Source organism: Aricia agestis, chromosome 10, assembly GCF_905147365.1.
Source record: "Aricia agestis chromosome 10, ilAriAges1.1, whole genome shotgun sequence".
NCBI classification, from domain to species: Eukaryota; Metazoa; Arthropoda; class Insecta; order Lepidoptera; family Lycaenidae; genus Aricia; species Aricia agestis.
This window is the reverse complement of record NC_056415.1, coordinates 14,435,712-14,457,264: the sequence shown is the minus strand read 5'-3', so window position 1 is coordinate 14,457,264 and position 21,553 is coordinate 14,435,712. Positions and strand designations below refer to the sequence as shown.

The following is a 21,553-nucleotide window of genomic DNA, read 5'->3' as shown; positions in this document are numbered from 1 at the left end:
ATTGCTCGGGTACCTACCTATAATATCTAAAAAAGCAGGGGCGCAGTTATAGAATCTCGCACACGGCACAGGGCGCAAAAAAGGCTATTTACGGCACTGCTAATAACTGCTTGTTTGTAATAGTGAGGTTAATTTAGTGTCAATTTTATGGATTGACATCATATGGACGTGTAAAACTTTTGTAGAGGCATCCGGGATGAGGTTTTGAGAACAGCTTTACATTAGTTGCATTGAGCAGTAAAATTATTAACTGCTTTCTTAAAATATCTCCATACCGGTAAACGGCTGTTGCACTCCACATACGCTTGATCTGGATTATTTGTCGACATTTTAAGGTATTAAAGATCTAACACTTATAAGAGTCCAATAGTTTTGTTTATTTCACTCAGAGAAAAAATAAAAAATGCGTAATTTAAGAAAAAATAATCACTACAACTACACAATTAAAACAATGACGAACCTAAACAAACAAAATATGACTGCCTCGTAGTGATTATATTATTATGTATTATCTTTGCGCGCCGCTTGCACCCCGAGTGGACGTGTGTAGCGTCGCTGACCACTGCCGCCCAATCCCGCCAATCTCGAACGGGATCTCGTCATATGATGCGTCGGGATTGATCCCGAAAAATTACACGAGATCTCGCGAGATCGGGATCCCGCGGGATCGGGATTGCATTCCCTACTCCAACCCCTTGGTCTACTTTATATCTTTGCCTATTAAATTAGCCCAGTAGTTTTGAAGCCTATTCGATGCAAACAAACAAACTTATCATCTTAATCCATACTTCCATACTAATATTATAAAAGCGAAAGTGTGTCTATCTATCTGTCTGTCTGTTACATCTTCACACCCAAACCGCAAACGGTTTTCGATGCAAGGTATGAAAATACTTTGAGTCCCGGGAAAGGACATAGGATACTTGTTATCCTGGAAAAATTCACGGTTCCCCCGCGATAAGGGCTTTTGGTGCAACGGAGTTGCGGGCAACGTCTAATATTATTAGTATTTATATTCAGTATTTATAGATAAAGAAGGTTAATTATAAATTCTAGTTTTAAGGACGTTTAGATGTTTATATAATCCCAAACAAGGTTAGATTATGTAATTAGTAATATTATATTATGACTATGTAACTCAACAACACCTAGATCTTCAGACGTGGGAGAGCCATGCTTCGGCGCGAATGGGCCGGCTCGACCGGAGAAACACCACGTTCTCACAGAAAATCGGCGTGAAACAGCGCTTGCGCTGTGTTTCGCCGAGCGAGTGAGTTTACCGGAGGCCCAATCCCCTACCCTATTCCCTTTCCTACCCTCGCCTATTTCCTTCCCTTCCCTCCCCTATTATCCTATTCCCTCTTAAAAGGCCGGCAACGCACCTGCAACTCTTCTGATGCTGCGAGTGTCCATGGGCGATGGAAGTTGCTTTCCATCAGGTGACCCGTTTGCTCGTTTGCCCCCTTATTTCATAAAAAAAATCTCTTACCCGTCATTTGCCTTGACTTTTATGTATTTGCATAGTTCTGGCAAAATCTTTTGCACCGAAACAAACCGGAAATAATATTATCTTATATATAAAAATGGATTTTCAAATGTGTTAGTCGCACTAAAACTCGAAAACGGCTGAACGGATTGGAATGTTCGTAGAAGTCCAGGGAAGGTTTTAAAGTGACCTGTGACACGAAGTTCACCGGGACAGCTAGCTAATGATAATAATATTGCCCATATGAATTCATAAATATTTAATATTGAGTAAACAACATAATATTGTAAGCAAAAATGTGCGATTTTTGCACTGACTGCTCTTGTGTACTGCGCACACACTTGGGCACTATAAAATGACTCCTGCGTAGTTGGCCTGGTTTCAATGAAACCGGCCACCGTCACCGAAACCGATGTGGGAGCTATTTTTATTATAACTTCGTAGCTTTAAAATTATCAGTTTATAAGGCTCTAAATACGATAAATTATGGAATGTCCGTAGGGAAGGCCCTTAACTTTAGTCATGTTAGCGCTCGGATAGGTATTGTGTTGTCTGTCTGTGTGTCACGTATGGAAATGATAATAGGCCTACGAATGTTCGATAAGAATAAGTTTAGAAAATCTAATGAAAATAAAACGAAGTACTAATAAATACAAAATAAATACTTAGTGATTTGGCACTCATTTGCAAAACATAACCTCAAAACACGATTAAATGGACGGTGGCGAACTAAGCCGGGGCCTTAATACCGACGAGCAAGCACGAGTTAAAGTATGCGTAGTTTACCCAACGGCGCACGTAAATTTACGAACACTCGAGTTTCGGCAGGGCCGAAAGTTTCGGCTATATTTTGGCAGATACCGAAACTAAGGCCGAAACCGAAACTAGATTTTTTGGCCGAAACTGGCTGAAACCGAAATTTCGGTCGGTCACTAATCTATGCCCGAAACGTCTTCAGAGATGCGATGTTTTTGCATCCAGCCAGCCAGATCAGTGTTCGGATCATAAACTTATAATATACTATTAAACTATAATCTTATAGTAGACTAGCTGTCCCGGCGAACCTCGTGTCACTCTAAAACTTTGCCTGGACTTCACGGATTATTTTAAGAAATTAGCAGAATCAGTCCAGCTGTTATCGAGTTATAGCGTTATTAAGACTATTGTGTAGTGCCGCGAGCGTAGAAAATAGGATTATAATTAATATTTGGAAAACCATTCTCTGTCGCAGCAGCGCTCCGCCCCCGCGCAAACGTGCGATAGAGAGAGTTGCAGTTCGGCTGTGATTCTGGGTATTTTTAGACAAAAATTGCGTTTCGGGGCATAACATTTTGCATCCCCTTCACTGTACTAAAACTAATATTTTTTCATAGTAAAATTTACTATGATTTTTTTGTATCAATCTTTTCAGCAGAATCTAATCTACGCTTGTACGTTTTGCTTTGTTTGAAATTTTAGGTTGTTTTTCAAATTATTTTAAAATCTAGGTTTTTAGGCTCAAATCTTTCTCATTTAAAATGAGAAAGATTTGAGCCTAAAAACCTACTACTAATAAAAATGTTGATAAAAGAAAAACGTAGAAGCATAGTTTTCACTAGAGGCAATAACATAGTGAGAAATCGTTGAAATCGGATAAGTTTTAGGGGTAGCAAAACGTTATGGCTTTTTGTATGGAGATGGACCCGGTAGTCGATCCTCTTAACATAATTGGAAATCCATTTTTATATATAAGTATAGATAATCTATATATATAAAAATGGATTTTCAAATGTGTTAGTCGCGCTAAAACTCGAAAACGGTTGGACGGATTGGGCTGATTTTAGTCTCAAAATATTCGTAGAAGTCCAGGGAAGGTTTTAAAGTGACACGAAGTTCACCGGGACAGCTAGTATGGTATAAAAAAAGTCAGTCCAATTTGTCCAACACGATATCAATTTGAATTTTTACCTTTTTTTAGTCCGAATGTAAATTATTTTTAACTTGTATTTTTGCATACACTATTCAAAGTCAAATTAGTCTAATTGTCTTTACTACTTGACATTAGCTAGTCAGGTCAACTATGTAGTTAGTACCTATTAAATATTATGCAAGTCTACGTGCGCATTCATTCCTAAGTCCTAAGCTAATGACTATAGGTATGGATCGTAGGTACTTTTGGTGCAAACGAACTACTTGCTACTGCAGCGGCCAATAGCCTTTTTATTTTGTTGTCTAAACTGTAGTTAGGGCGAACGAAGCGAGCCCTAGTGTATCCCACAACCTGGGCACTTTTGTGGAACACTTTACGGAAAAACTATCACGCCTATTGATTTGTGCTTTAACATAATAATTTTTATATATAATATTATGTAAATGTGTTATCATCAGTCACTCAAGGTTGGTTTACTATTAAAAAAACTGCTTTAACGTTTATTACCACGCAGAAAAACGACGCGAGCCTTCACAAAGCTCTGCTTTTAGCTAGTGTATGTGTATAGGTCGACGTATCTATTAAATTCTATATACAATGGTCACTTTAATAGAGAACACTGTGAAAGTAGCAGTGCTGAAAGAGTTTTTTTGTGATTTGTATAGGTAAGCGTCCCAGCGTCCTACTTTTGCCCACACAAACATTAAAAAAATGATCTGATAGCTTTTTTTCATTTAACTCTTTTTAACTCTTCTACTTTTACAGTGAACTCGCTTTACAAGATTTATATGCTCTCCCTTTATCTTATATATTTCAACGAGCAATTTTTGTTTATATATAAATATATAATTGAAATCTCGGAATCGGCTCCAACGATTTTCATGAAATTTAGTATATAGGGGGTTTCTGGGGCGATAAATTGATCTAGCTAGGAATAATTTTTAGAAAATGTCATTTAATTCGTGATTTATCGAATACCGAGCGAAGCTCGGTCAAATAGCTAGTTACTATTTTATAGGATTACATGTTTTTGTCACTGCAACATGATTTTCTCTTTCTGAAAAAACCCTTAACGCCAAGGATAAGATATACATCTAGGATAACTAATCACTTACGGCCGTAATTAAAAACATATCTTAATCACTACGAACCTAAAATTTAATGAAGATTTTTATATAAACTATTTATACTTTTGACGTGGGAGAGCCATGCTTCGGCACGAATGGGCCGGCTCGACCGGAGAAATACCACGTCCTCACAGAAAACCGGCGTGAAACAACGCTTCCGCTGTGTTTCGCCGAGTGAGTTTACCGGAGGCCCAATTCCCTACCCTTTTCCTTTCCCTTCCCTCCCCTATTTCCTTCCGTACCCTCCCCTATTCCCTTCCGTACCCTCCCCTATTCCCTTCGCTACCCTCCCCTATTACCCCTTAAAAGGCCGGCAACGCACCTACAGCTCTTCTGATGCTGCGAGTATCCATGGGCGACGGAAGCTGCTTTCCATCAGGTGACCCGTTTGCTCGTTTGCCCCCTTATTTCATAAAAATAAAAATACATTCAGGTGAAGTTCACTAAATTGATGTAGAATGCGCCTGCGCCGAAAAAGCCGTGTCCGCATGCTACAAACCAAGTTGCTATTGTATTGTAGCCGGTTTGCACAGTCTTTATTAATTATACGTATTTTAAAGTAATTACCTTATATTTGTACCGCCTAGACCCAAATTAAGTATCTAATGGAGGCATTTCACATTGCTATTTGTATTTGCTATTGGCTATTTGTTGTATTTGACAACATTATTGACGAATACGCAAACAAGCAAATATAGGCAAACACGACCGTCCACACATGGACGTCAAATACCAAACTTTTACTTGATTTTCTTTACTTGCCTATTTGACTCCTTTGATGTGCGTCAAAAACCGACGAAGGTATTTCGTATTGGTCATATTTGTCAAACAAGGCAAATAAGGCCAATATTTGTCAAACATACCGTCCACACGTCATGGTGATTGTTTGGCGAATACATCAAATACGCAAATACAAATAGCCAAGTGAAGTGCCTCCATAAGGAGTGAGTCAAATACAATGTGAGTTAGCAAAATATTTCATGTGGTTTTTGACTCTTTGACCTCAAAATATATTTAATTACAATAATTATAATTTAATATTTATAAAGCAAAAAAGGTCGTTTTCATGCCTTTTATGGACACAAAGGCTAGCGTTTAGACCTTTCTGGTAGGGCTTTATTGCAGCAAAAAGCACGATTTTTATTTACGCGCACAAAGATACTACTACAATATCTACCTACATTAAATATTCCATAATAATAACATTATAAATGCGAAAGTGTGCCTGTCTGTCTGTTACCTCCTCACGCCCGAACCGCCGAACCGATTTTTGCTGTAATTTGGTATGGATATACTTTTGAGTCCCGGAAAAGGACAATATAATACCTACTTTTTATGGCAGAAAAATGTACGGTTAAACAAAAGGCGCAACGGAGTTGCGGGCGTCATCTAGCTATGCAAATTGTCATAATATTTTACGACATTGAAATATGTCATGATGTGTTAACCTATCAATAATATTAATTGCATTTGAACACGGAAATAGACAAAAAACGTTGTAAACAACATAATATTTTTCGTATAAAGTTGTTATTTTAATAAGCGCAGGAATTCCCCGCTAGGACCCAGTAATGACAACTTGTTTACACTATTACTAGTTTTGTTATGTGCAAAAAAGCAATGATATTCTATGTTACTAACGTAACCAAAAAAGTAACTTTTTTAAACCATATATTATTTTTGTTGGTAATTTTAATAGCAATGTACATCATATATTTTTTCTAGACTTATCATATACTTTATTATAATACTTTAGAAATTAGAGGGAGGACGACATCAGGACACAAATTTTACCACTTTGGAAGAGTCTCTCTCGCAAAGTATTCAGGTTAAAAAAAAATATATATTTGAAACTTCAATATGATTTTTGAAGACCTATTCATAGATACCCGCATAGGTTAGATGAAAAAAAATATTTTGTTGGTTTAAGGTTTACCATTTATGACGTATAAAAAAACTACTTGCTAGATTTCGTTCAAACCAATTTTCGTTGGTAGTTTTTATAGTAATGTACTTACATCATATATTTTTTTTAGACTTATCATGCCCCTAGTTTAGAAATTAGAGGGGAGACACACATTTTACCACTTTGGAAGAGTCTCTCTCGCAAACTATTCAGGTTAGAAAAAATTATATAAGAAACCTCAATATGATTTTTCAAGACTTATCCATAGATATCCCACACGCATAGCTAAGATGAAAAAAAATCCCCTAAAATTTTTAATAATTTTTCCATTTTTATATCAAAACTAGATGTCCCGCATGGCTTCGAATTTTACAGAAACCGTACATTTTCCCATAAAAAATAGCTTATGTCCCTACTCCCTTCACTTGGTCTACTCTATATCTGTGCTTAATATTGCCATAAAAATTGCTCCAGTAGTTCGTAATTTCTAATAAGTATTTTTTCTTTTTTCACACCCGTTTTCACCCCGTTTTTCCCACATTTTCCTGCGTTTCTTCGGTCGTATTAGTCTTAGCGTGATAATATATAGCATATAGTCTTACTCGATAAATGAGCTATCTAACACTGAAATAAGTTTTTAAATCGGACCTGTAGTTCCTGAGATTAACGCGTTCAAGCAAACATACTCTTCAAGTTTATAATATTAGGTAGGTATAATTTTTTTTAATTATCGCTTGACAAACTCGAGTCTCGATCTAAAAGACTATGAAAAGTACCAATAACAGGGTCATTATAGGCTCATAAGTCATAACCATGGGACGATGCATGGTACCATAACCAACACAAGTTTAAAAAGCATGAAATAAAATAAAATTAAGAAATTTAAAAAAACCCCCGCCAAACAACTTTAAAAAGTAATGAAATTATATATTTTACTGACTTTAAGTTTAAATAATTCCTAAGTTTAAAGTGATATTTTAGTCCATAATTGTTGTCACGGTGTGTCGGGGGACCGCCAACAGTGTCTTTTGCATTTTGTATCGCCATGTCACTGATTGTCTCGATTATATATATATATATATATATATATATATATATATATATATATATATATATATATATATATATATATATATATATATATATATATATATATATATATATATATATATATATATATATATATATATATATATATATATATTAATACGTGAGAGAAAAACTTTGTAACCCTTTTTTACGAAAAATGGGTGTGTCAGGGGACCGCTAATGTAGATGTTTGATTTCACATAACATTATAGTTCAAGGGTCAGTTCACAACCAACCGAATCGAGACAATCAGTGACATGGCGATACAAAATGCAAAAGACACTGTTGGCGGTCCCCCGACACACCGTGACAACAATTATGGACTAAAATATCACTTTACACTTAGGAATTATTTAAATTTAAAGTCAGTAAAATATATTATTTCATTACTTTTTAAAGTTGTTTGGCGGGGGTTTTTTTAAATTTCTTAATTTTATTTTATTTCATGCTTTTTAAACTTGTGTTGGTTATAGTGCAAAATAATTCCTATCAACAGGATCATATTATATCCCAATGAATACTATCTAGGAATGTCCCTTTGGATGAGGCCGTCACGCGTCAATATGAGTCCAAACATAAAACCTCCACTTTGGGTTTAAAGTATTTTTTAAAGTTGTTTGGCGGGGGTTTTTTTAAATTTGTTAATTTAATTTTATCATACAAAGCAATTAACTTGTTTTTTTATTCAAATCTACAACTTGATTGCTGGTCCTAATGACATAAACCCGAAAGTTATAAAAAATAAATACTTGGGACCAATCGCTAGATGAAAAAATCGGCCAAGTGCGAGTCGGACTCGCACACGAAGGGTTCCGTACCGTTATAGAGCGAAAATAGGCCAAAAATTGTGTTTTTTGTATGGTCCCGTTTTTACCCTTTGGGTCAAACCCTAAAAATGTTAAAAATTTATATCTGATAATTGGGCCCATTGGGCCCAATCGCCTAAGTAGTACTCTGAGAATCTAACGTCTACGTCGTATGTGTCGTAAAATAACGTTTGCCGAGTCAGGAGTTTTATAGATAGTTTTACAATAAGATGTAACTGAACCAACCGTGGAACCAGTTCGTCTAGTGTCGGTTAACGGAAGTATAGGAATTCGTTGAGATACTGCGATGACCTGAAAACGCGTCACCATTGTCCATACTAATATTATAAGTGTGAAAGTGTGTCTGTTTGTTTGTCTGTCTATTACCTCTTACCTACCTCTAACCGCTGACACTATTTTGCTGAAATTTGTTATAGAGATACTTTGAATCCCGGGAAAGGACATAGGATTCTTTTTATCCTAGCAAATGTACGGTTCCCGCGCGATAAACAAATTTTGACGCAACGGAGTTGCGGGCGTCATCTAGTCAGTCTTTGATTAAGTATATACTAGTCAGTCTGTACAAACTGATATAAGAAACCTCCTCCTTTTTAGGGTTCCGTAGCAAAATGGTAAAGAACCCTTATAGATTCGTCATGTCTGTCTGTCTGTCCGTCCGTATGTCAGAGCCACTTTTCTCCGAAACTATACGAGCTATACTATTGAAACTTGGTAAGTAGATGTAGTCTGTGAACCGCATTAAGATCCTACTAATATTATAAAGGCGAAAGTTTGTTTGAATGTATGGATGTGATCCACACATCCATACATCCAAACAAACTTTCGCCTTCCATACATATGGATGTTTGTTACTCTTTCACGCAAAAACTGCTGAACGGATTTTAATGAAACCTTACAATAATATAGCATGAACATCAGAATAACACATAGGCCACAATTTTAACCGACTTTCAAAATGGGGGAGGTGTTATGTTCGTTTTCTTATGTTCAACGATTACTCCGCCGTTTGTTAACCGATTTTAATTTTTTTTTCTTTTGGTATATAGGGTATCATCCCAATTTGGTATTATATTCACAAAAGTGGTGATCTGATGAAGGATCCATAAGCAATCGAGGGAATTCCTCTAAATTTATAGGGAAACATGTGGTGACTTCGGTTTCGTGAGAAGTATTCTAAGCATATGCTACCAACAAGTAAGATTTTGCACCGAGGTATACCTGGTATACCGTGGTTCGGAAGGTGCTGAGAGAACTCCTGATTCTTTATAGATACAAGTTTGGGAGTTTCGGCGTTGTTTTAAGAACGGAAAGCATATGCTACTGTGCAAATTACATTCATCATCATCATCATAATCACTACCATATTATACCATGCATCGTCCCATGGTTATGACTTATGAGCCTATAATGACCCTGTTATTGGTACTTTTCATAGTCTTTTAGATCGAGACTCGAGTTTGTCAAGCGATAATAAAAAAAAAATATACCTACCTAATATTATAAACTTGAGGAGTATGTTTGCTTGATCTTAATCTCAGGAACTACAGGTCCGATTTAAAAACTTATTTCAGTGTTAGATAGCTCATTTATCGAGTAAGACTATATGCTATATATTATCACGCTAAGACTAATACGACCGAAGAAACGCAGGAAAATGTGGGAAAAACGGGGTGAAAACGGGTGTGAAAAAAGAAAAAATACTTATTAGAAATTACGAACTACTGGAGCAATTTTTATGGCAATATTAAGCACAGATATAGAGTAGACCAAGTGAAGGGAGTAGGGACATATGCTATTTTTTATGGGAAAATGTACGGTTTCTGTAAAATTCCTAATTTACGCGGGCGAAGCCGCGCGAGACATCTAGTTTTGATATAAAAATAGAAAAATTATTAAAAATTTTAGGGGTCCCCATAGATACAACTATAACAATTTTTTTTTCATCTTAGCTATGCGTGTGGGATATCTATGGATAAGTCTTGAAAAATCATATTGAGGTTTCTTATATAATTTTTTCTAACCTGAATAGTTTGCGAGAGAGACTCTTCCAAAGTCGTAAAATGTGTGTGTCCCCCCTATAATTTCTAAACTAGGGGCATGATAAGTCTAAAAAAAATATATGATGTAAGTACATTACTATAAAAACTACCAACGAAAATTGGTTTGAACGAAATCTAGCAAGTAGTTTTTTTTATACGTCATAAATGGTAAACCTTTAAACCAACAAAATATTTTTTTTCATCTAACCTATGCGGGTATCTATGAATAGGTCTTCAAAAATCATATTGAAGTTTCAAATATATATTTTTTTCTAACCTGAATAGTTTGCGAGAGAGACTCTTCCAAAGTGGTAAAATTTGTGTCCTGATGTCGTCCTCCCTCTAATTTCTAAAGTATTATAATAAAGTATATGATAAGTCTAGAAAAAATATAAGATGCACAGTAGTATTAAAACTACCAACAAAAATTGGTTTGAACGAAATCTAGCAAGTAGTTTTTTTTTATACGTCATAAATGGTAAACCTTAAATTAACTTTCATTAAATCAACTGAAACATAAAAATAAATCAAAAACCTTTAATTTCATAAAACATAAACCTTATTGTTGCTGCGGAACCCTTCATGGGCGAGTCCAATTCGCACTTGGCCGGTTTTATTGGAAGTTGGTTAAAATATATTTCAAACTAGCTGTCCCGGTGAACTTCGTGTCACTTTAAAACCTTCCCTGGACTTACGAATATTTTAAGACTAAAAAAAAATAAAAAATATATCCAAAGCCGAATATAATTATAACCTCCTCGTTTTTTGGAAGTCGGTTGAAAATTAGCCCAACCCGTTCAGCCGTTTTCGAGTTTTAGCGTTACTAACATAATTGAAAATCCATTTTTATATATTTGACTTTTAAGTATTATCACAAATCTTTTGTATGGGAGTATAGAAAAGTGTTGTTTTTAGACTTTTTCAGGAAATTTAATATTTTTTTAGAATTTTCCTCTCCGTAAGAACCATCCTCATACTTCAAGGAATATTAAAAAAAAAGAATTAGCGAAATCGGTCCAACCGTTCTCGAGTTTTGCGCTTAGCAACACATTCAGCGACTCATTTTTATATTATAGAGATGTCAGAAAGCATTAAAGCAAATAATCACCGGTAGCTCTACCATGAGTTTGGCTATAGTATTTATCGATACTCAATACCGACAACAGTAAATTTTTAGTATGGCAAATTTTACAGCGCCTCTAGCGGTCACTTGCGGAACTAAAATCGCCATACTAAATATTTACGTAGTCAAATGTCAATACGGCTTTAATTGGAGATGATACTGCAATATTTTTACGCTAGAGGAAACACCGGCATAGACAGTAAACAAAAAGTTTTGTTCGACGTTTGACGTTTCCGTCAATATTCTTATAATATGACGTATGCGACAATATGTCGGATGTTGGTCGGATTCTTTCTGTATGTGCTAGCTAGCGCCCTCTGCCCCGACCTTTGCGTAGTATTAGGTACCTATTTACGAAGCAATTAAGAGCGCACCTGACCCTAAATTGACTACATATTTAAACCTAGATCTCAAAATCTGTAAGGTCTAGAAAACTGATTTTTTGACACAAGTAACTTCAGTTCATGAAGATTAAAAATGCTCAAGACGAAAACACGATTACTGAAAAAATGTTCGATTGATTCTTTTTTACAAAAAACCTTGTTTTGGATACATTTTTGCTTGGATCTTCGAAGTTTGCTGTCTTTTCTTTAATATTTTTTAATATCTAAAAAGGCATTGATAAAACCTTAATTTGCTCAAAACACTTTTCATAATCATTATAGTTCGTCTTTTATTCAAGTAAAACTAACTTGGCGATGATTCCGCGTCGTCCTTTTTCACCTGGCATATGAAAGACGGGCGTGAGTGTGAAGAGAGAAGGACGATGTTTGATTTTTTGAGTCAGGAGCGCTCTTAACTTCCAGAGCAAAATCGAAAATGGCTTCTCAGTAAGCTTAAGAGGGCGAAAAAAGCAAAAAATCAAACACCGTCCTTCTCTCTTCACACTTACGCCCGTCTTTCATATGCCAGGTGAGAAAGAACACAATATCATGTTTCGCTAGTACGGATCCTCGCAAATATAACGTAGTATCTATCTTTACAAAATGAAATAATTCGCAGCTTATTATCAATTATAAAAATTATACGATCATCTATTTTGCTTTAAATAAAATCTCAATACGGCTTACCGCTTATCATAACTAACGTGAATAGAGGGCCTATACAAGCGGCAAGCGATTATCCTAAAAGCTAGCTCCAACGCCACAAAATGTATGCGATTTGACATATTAAGTCATCGCTTCGCTAGCGCTATATAATGTCAAATACCATACATTTTGTTGGCGTTTGCGATAACCGCTTGCCACTTGTCTACAGGGCCAGTCATTGTTCAACTTCTATTCGACATTTCGCTATTTTTCTAACCCGAATAGACTATCGTTATTATTAAAAAATTTAGACCACGATGACCGCAGATGGTTAGAATCCGCGTAACCCAACCTAATCTTTTCTTATGCGTGAAAGTATTAAGGGCCATATAAGCGAAGTTATGTAAGGTGTTTCATAATTGAAGTATTTCGTGATAAAAGTATTTTTTTCTTGTTGGTAAGTGAAGGACCATTCAAAAATAGGAATATCGGTGAAAAAATGACTTTGATACGAGTAGCTTAAAAACTCTTCAAGATAATTAGAATAATAATATCTATGGACGCTTCACACCACGTCAGTCTGGCCCCGTGCTAAGTACCTAAAAGACTTGTGTTACAAGTACCAGACAACGGAAATATATTTAATACTTTTATACTATACATATATTTAAGATTTTTATTATATCATACACATATTTAATACACATCCAGACCCGGGAACACTGAAAACTTTTTGTTCCGTCGGCGGTTTGATAGCTATGTTAAATATTGCGTTTATGAAAGTGGTTTCATGAGAATTTTTTTTATAAATTACATAATTTATCGAACGGTATACAAAAATTAAGGCACTTATTTTTTGTGTAATTTCGTAGCTTTCCCGCTTTTCCGTTCATCAGTTCTCAACTTGGTAAGCGAGAAGTATTGAACAAAAAAAATATGTAATCATAATAGTGAATAACTTTCTTTTTTTTTTTTATGAAAGAAGGGGGCAAAGGAGCAAACGGGTCACCTGATGGAAAGCAACTTCCGTCGCCCATGGACACTCGCAGCATCAGAAGAGTTGCAGGTGCGTTGCCGGCCTTTTAAGAGAGAATAGGGTAATAGGGGAGGGTAGGAATGGGAATTGGGCCTCCGGTAAACTCACTCACTCGGCGAAACACAGCGCAAGCGCTGTTTCACGCCGGTTTTCTGTGAGAACGTGGTATTTCTCCGGTCGAGCCGGCCCATTCGTGCCGAAGCATGGCTCTCCCACGTATAAAATTTCTTACAACGATCCTTCACGCCGCCGGGTTGGTTCCCGAACCGAGTAGGAACATGTAGACATTCTGAAAATATTTGTCTCACAATTACAAATGTTTTTAATAATCTGTGGACGCTTTACAACACGTCAGTCAACTCAGTGTTTAGAATTAGAAAAACTCAGTGTTTTTCTAAATCTAGAAAATTATGAAGCTATATCTAATTGCGTGTTATATTGGCATTGAAGACTCTGTATTACGTCTGCGTAGTCTGATACCGTTTGATAAGTTTATGCCTGGTTTATATTATTTATTAAACTAGCATCATCCTGTGATCCAATCAAATCCAATTACTCATATAATAATGTAAACGGGCACGAGAATCAGGGTTTACAGATATACAAATTTCAAAAGTCCTGACAAAATTTCTGATTTTCGGCCAAAATTCCTGACATTTTTAATTTGTTAATGTTGATTGATTTAAATTTTATATCGTAAAAAGATAATTACGATTATTTATAAGTTACAATTTATGAAAGTCCAAAGTACTTGTTTTTGTTATTTTGATTAAAAATAAAAGTTTAGTGTACTTTTAAATTTTATTGTTTCAATTATTTGCCGATAATTCCTGACATTACCCTTTTCCGGCCGCATTCCTGACTTACATAATATTATGTCTAAAATTCCTGACATCTGGTCACCCTAATTGGAATGCAATTCAGCGCATTTCAGTTCATTCTGGCTGAATGAAGTAAATAGCGTATTTTTATGCATGGTATTTTGTAGAAACAACGTTTCGTAAATGATACCAAATTTGGTAAAATCTCCGCGACAGACCTAAACTATGCCATAAAAACTCAAGTACAGAACTTAGTACAATAAAATTCATATATTATCAAGAGTCAACTAAATTAAACGACTACATAAAGATAAAAATCCAATCCAGTATCAAGTTTTTTGTCAATCGGTCTAGATATTGAGTAAAATAGGTCGACGACAAGTCACCAAAATTAAAAATCACCGGGGGTCGCGATTTTGAATCCCGCCGACGGAACAAAAAAGTTTTCAATGTCTGGGTTTTTAAAGGGTCTGGATGTGTATTAAATATGTGTATTATGTAATAAAAATCTTAAATATATGTATACTTAGAATAAAAGTATTTAATGTATTTCCGTTGTCTGATACCTGTAACACAAGTCCTTCAGGTACTTTGCACGGGGCCTGACTGACGTGATGTGAAGCGTCCATAGATATTATTATATTATATAATTATTATATCGTGACACGTGACATGACAACTACATCATGACACACGAGAAACCCTTATGCTAAGTACTCACATACGGTTTTGCTCGATCGAGCAATAACGTCGAGCAAAACCCGCGGCTCGGGATTTCGTCCACACATTCAGCATTGCTCGATAGTTTTATTCTAAATCGATATATTTCATTCCATCAATCCGGCTCGATCCGGTTCCGTCAATCCTTCGAGCGGCTCGATGCGAGCCTTCGAGCTGTCAGTTTTGCGGTCCACTCAGGAATTATTACTCGATTTGCAGTAAAACTATCGAGCAAAACCGAATGTGAGTACTTAGCATAAGGCAACATAGCATTTCAGAAACCCTCATTTGAAATACATCGATAGGTGAGACTTTGCTCTGTTTGGTTAACCTTTAAAATTTCAACAAACACTATAAATTACGATGATTGGCAACAGACAGTGCGTCATACGAATTTTATGTATATACGTGTGTATATGAGATCATTCATAAGATTCTAGTTTTAATCAGGGGTCAATGCTTTTTATCTTAATATTTTTTTACCTTCCTTATAGATTGGTACGTCATGATTATTATTATTTATTTATTTATACTTTTTGCACAATGTTGGTACTGAGGCAGACTTAATGCCAAATTGCATTCTCTACCAGTCAACCTTTAGGTGTTCAGAAACAAAATTGTGTAGGTGCCAATAGTGCGAGAGGACGAAAAAAAAATTTCGTCTATTTGCGTCGTTGGTGGCAGGTTTTAGAAAAATATCGAAATGGCTTATTAATTTTGTTTGGTTCTCATTTTATTTAGGAATAATTTATTGAATTGGTGAGTTTTACAAATAGAGAGAGAGAGATTTACAACGCATTAGGTCAGAGGTTTTGCACTAACAAGTAACTGTGAACTTAACTGCCTAATAACAGTATTTTGTACTAGAAAGTAAACATTGTTTTTGTAATTAAAAATACTCTACATATTTCTTGTTTAAGAATTTATAAAAAAAAACTTAATTTTATAAAATTTATAACAGTTATGGTTCTTAAAATACCTGTGCATAAAATATGCAAAGCGAAATGCACAAATATGCATAATGCATTGTGTCAAACCTAACGACTTTCAAGGGTCAACTACACCTAGACGCAACGTGACGTAGCGGCAATTTTTTAGATAATGATAATATTTTTTTCAGCAGCTCTACAGAAGGAAATGGAAGGGTCAGTGATTCCCAAAGTGGTGGCCTCTAGAAGCTTGCAATTTCAGCAACATACAAAAATATATGTATATGAATCTAAATACTTGAAATGTCAAAGAAAAGAGTCTGTTTTTAGGTACCTATTAGAAATGCAATCAAACTTAGCCACAAAGTGTTGTCATGGTAAAAAATATAAATGTAAAAAGTAAAATATTAATTTATACAAAGTCAAATGTTACTTTATCTTTATCTAATATATAAAATTCTCGTGTCACACTGTTTGTGCGCGAGCTCGTCCAAAACGGCTTAACCGATTTGAATGAAATTTTGTTTGTTCACTCGTAAGGCCTGAGAATAGGTTTATATCTACTTTTTATATTGATACTAAAAATAATTTATATGGAAAAACAACTTTTGGCGGGTCAGCTAGTTTACATTGTAAATGTTAGTAATTTGTCATAGTTGAATTGCAGGTAAAGAGTAGCCGAGCGTAGCAGAAGTCCCGTTGCCACATTGTCGGCCGGCGACAATTATTTACTGCAGTTACCTAACATTTTTCGTGGGAGAGCCATGCTTCGGCGCGAATGGGCCGGCTCGACCGGATAAATACCACGTTCTCACAGAAAACCGGCGTGAAACAGCGATTGCGCTGTGTTTCGCCGAGTGAGTGAGTTTACCGGAGGCCCAATCCCCTAACCCCTACCCTATTCCCATCCCTACCCTCAACTATTCCCTTCCCTTCCCTACCCTCCCCTATTACCCTATTCCCTCTTAAAAGGCCGGAAACGCACTTGCAGCTCTTCTGATGCTGCGAGTGTCCATGGGCGACGGAAGTTGCTTTCCATCAGGTGATCCGTTTGCTCGTTTGCCCCCTTATTTCATATAAAAAAAACATAAAATAAGTCAGTGCTTTTCAATCTGTAGGCGGTCAGGGCCTACAGATTGAAAAGCACCTGGAGGTACTAACTACGGTAAAATGTCATTAATATAAAGAACTATTTATTGTCTATTATTTAAAAACTCACTGTATAATGATCAGGGTTTTACAAAGTGTTGTCATTATTCATTATGTTTCCCCTTTCGGGGGTAAAAAATATAAATTTTGTGTGACTTTTTTATAATTAGGTAATTATGTAAAAAGTAATTATGTAAAAAAATTATGTATCCTATCGAAATTATTACTTATTTTTATAAAAAAAAGTTTATAATTGCGAAAATAATAATATTATTATGGCTCACACATTATTGCTATTAGCGCATACGAGATTCTATACAATACAACTTTTACTTTCGGTCTTTAGTCCATAGTAGTGACAAATATTTATAACCAACGCCCATATTTTATAATACAAAATACCAGATATTTTGTCTGAGAAAGGTATACAAAGAAAGTAAACATTAAGAAATGTTATCACAAGTAAAAGCTACAGAGACATACTAACACAAAATTTATGACATGTTGAATTGTTAATTAACACTCTAGCATCCACAGGGCTTCTCAAACTGTATTTCGTGATGATCTGAAGATAATTAATATGAACCCTTGCCTGAGAGATAATTTACAGAAAGGGGTACAAAACAGCATCTCAGAAAAACGGTGCTTTAACTATTTTTAAGACTTTACAATGTACTCTAGATAGAGTTTACTTAGATTTTGATCTTCAATTAAATGATAACTACTAAGGTCCGGCACACACAAACACGATGCGACGTCGCGTCGCGTCGTGGGAATCTACGACGTCGTGTCGTGTTTATGTGTCCCGGCCCTTAGGTTATGTCTTATGCTTTTCCTCCATTTATTTGTATCACCATATTTGTAACACCTCGACAGTAAATGTAGGTAAGTGTGCTGACTGCTGGGTCATGGTACTATTAAAATATATAATTACTAATGATGACGTAGTTTTTTTTCATGACGCGTTTATCATAATTTTTTAAAATTTGGTGTGAAAATACTATATTTCATAAATTATATCTATACTAATATTATAATTGGGAAGAGTTTGTTTGTTTGTTTGTTTGAACGCGCTAATCTCAGGAACTACTGGTCCGATTTGAAAAATTATTTTACTGTTGGATAGTCCATTTATCGAGAAAGGCTATAGGCTATATTTTATCACGCTAAGTATAATAGGAGCGAAGAATTAGAGGAAAATGTGGAAAAAACGGGGGAAATTATATGAAAGGGCCTATTTGAACGCGCTAAGGAACTACTTATTCGATTTGAAAAATTCTTTCAATTTTAGATAGCCCATTCATCGAGGTAAGCTGTAGGTTATATTTTATCACGCTAAGACTAATAAAAGCGAAGAAATGGAGGAAAATGTGGAAAAAACGGGGGAAATTATATGAGAGAGCTTATTTGAACGCGCTAATCTCAAGAACTACTTATCCGATTTGAAAAATTCTTCCAATGTTAGATAGCCCATTTATTGAGGTAGGCTATAAGCTATATTTTATCGACTAATAGGAACTAAGAAATAGAGAAAAATGTGGAAAAAACGTGGGAAATTATATGAAACGGCTTATTTGGACGCGCTAATCTCAGGAACTACTGGCAGGATTTCAAAAAAATCTTTCAGTGTTAGATAGAATTTTTTATTTTCCCATTTATCGAGAAAGGCTATGGGCTATATTTTATCACGCTAAGACTAATAAGAGCGAAGAAATAGATGAAAATGTGGAAAAAACGGGGAAAATTATATGGAATTGCTTATTATATTATGAACTACTGGAGCAATGTTTATGTTATTTGACAAACATGAAGAATAGACCACGTGAAGGGACCTAGGCTTTTTTTTGCTGCAAAATGTACGGTTTCGCGAAATTCCTAAATTACGCAAGCGAAGCCGAGCGGAACATCTAGCTATATATAATAAAATCGTAGGAAAGTCAATTCTGTATATTGAATATTTTTGTACAATAAATAATACTTGGGATGCGATCTACTATGCTAACGCGGACGAAGTCGCGGGCAACAGCTAGTAATAATATAATTAAATAAACAATTCACACATCGATTATAGACATTCTTCTCCCTTGTTTAAAATTGGGTAATTGATAGTTTACTAAACGATACGGTCTTATATCTACTATACAGTGTGTAACAAAAATAAATGATAATACTTTAGGATGTGTACGTGTTCCTCGTAGAGAGTTCACTGTGAAAGTAGCAGCGCTGAAAGACGATTTTTTTTTTCACTTTTGTATGGGCAAGGGCCCGAGCGTCACGAGTTTCCCCATACAAAAGTGAAAAAAAAATTTGGTCTTTCAGCGCTGCTACTTTCACAGTGAACTCTCTACAAGGAACACATACATACCCTAAAGTATTATCACTTATTTTTGTTACACCCTGTATATATATATAGAGTAGTTTTCTGGATAAAATAGCCTCAGAGCTTAAACTCTTATTATACGAAATTCCATGAAAATTTAAAAAGTAATTTTAACTCGAACCAAACATCCATACAAACTTTCTTATTTGTAACGTAGTCTATTTATTATGGTACGTGTAATATATTTCTATTAAATATTATGTGTTGGGAAAAATACAAGTACTTTACAATATACGGTGAACAACTGGTTAATTTTCACATACCATTTTCATTTTAGGAATAAAAAAATTACCACAAAGCAAGTGTTTCAATAAAGCTGCCATTGCTGTATGAAGGTTGTATTATATTAGTAGTACCTGGATGACCGAGCTTTGCTCGGTATAGCAAACACTCATTGACTTCGTGTTACTTAATAACGCCATCTGCTGGTCGTTAAAACAATTAGTTGTTAACAAAATAGTATTATTATTCGCCAATAGATGTGAGGAAGAGTCATATTTTTTCAGTTTATCGATTATCGATAAAACACGAATAAAAAGACATTTTCTGAAAATGATTCCTAGCTAAATCGATTTATCGCCCCCGAAACCCCCTATATACTAAATTTCATAAAAATCGTTGGAGCCGATTCCGAGATTCCAATTATATATATATATATATATATATATATATATATATATATATATATATATATATATATATATATATATATATATATATATATATATATATATATATATATATATATACAAGAATTGCTCGTTTAAAGATATAAGATATCTTACTTAAGGTATTATTTACTTAATATCTAAGTATTACGTGAAAAGGAAAGTTACATTAATACCATTTTTGGTGGCATCATTTACAAAGGGAGAACCTAACATTTAGACGTATACTTTTGTTGGTTGTGTTGCGAATTGTAAAATATTTTGAATAAGTTACGATGTGAAAGCTTATTAGGTATTCATGTAATTAGTGCTAAATTAAAAATAATAATAAGAAGGAAACTAATCAATATTAAAAATGTAAAGATAGCCGAAAATTACTACAAAATCGTAAAGTTTGTAAAAGTTCAACAAGTAAAAAGTAACGGAAATTTTGTAAAACGCAAAAAGTATTTTTCTTCGAAATAATTTTCTAGCATTTTCAGATTAACACCGTGTTCAATTGACTGTATTGCAATTATGGATTATAATTGCTCGCGGGTTTTCCATAGAACACCATAAAAAACAACAACATAAAAAAAAGTCAACAAATATTTTTTCACTATGAAAAAGTTTCCGAAAAAAAAATTGGGTCGGTAAAAAAAATAACTAACCTCCTTTTTCTATTCACAAACACACACGCTACCACTGCGCTTGTCCGCGTCTAACTGGAGGCTCTTGCGCGAGCGCAGCGAAACTTCGGACGAGGTTATGCAATATGGAATTAGCTATATCGATCGAATGAAAGAAGATTTTTAGATTCCATCATTTTGCGCGTACGTTCCATCATTTTGTGCGTAGATTTTCTTCCATGCGACTTCTATGCGTAGATTCTAGGATTGTAAGGGTTGACTCTCATGAATATATTCTTTTGCTGCTGAAAAGTGGCTTATATATTTTGTGTGCGTGCGTGTTATGGTTTGTTGATCAATATGCGTAGAACAAGGATAAGATCAATAGCATCATGACACTAGAGTCTTGAAACAGGTAAACCTTGAATTATATATTTATTGATAAATGCCAAGAGTGCGAAAATAATAATCTAATAGATAAAATTCTCGTGTCACGAGGTGCGTGGTTGAACTCCGCTGAAACGGCTCGACCGATTTTCGTGAGTCTTAGCGAGCATATCGGCTAGGGTTGAGAATCGTACGTCATCTACTTTTTATATCGATAAGTGAAATGCACTTTGCATTACAAAATATGTTGAATAAATAATAGTAAATTATTACAACTCGAGACTGACGGCGACCATTGTTTGTGCGACGGGATGGACGTTG

The 21,553-nt window shown here is 35.1% G+C and overlaps 1 protein-coding gene across 1 annotated transcript in view; it reads right to left on the bottom strand.

The window, feature by feature from the left end:
* Positions 1–20,945, bottom strand: part of LOC121731089 (elongation of very long chain fatty acids protein AAEL008004-like) — a 42,068-nt gene extending 21,123 nt beyond the window's left edge. Inside the window, exon 1 of the mRNA XM_042120421.1 lies at positions 20,888–20,945. The gene's annotated coding sequence lies outside the window, so the exon portion shown is untranslated. The remainder of the gene's footprint in view (positions 1–20,887) is intronic.
* Between the last annotated feature and the right edge of the window lie 608 nt (positions 20,946–21,553).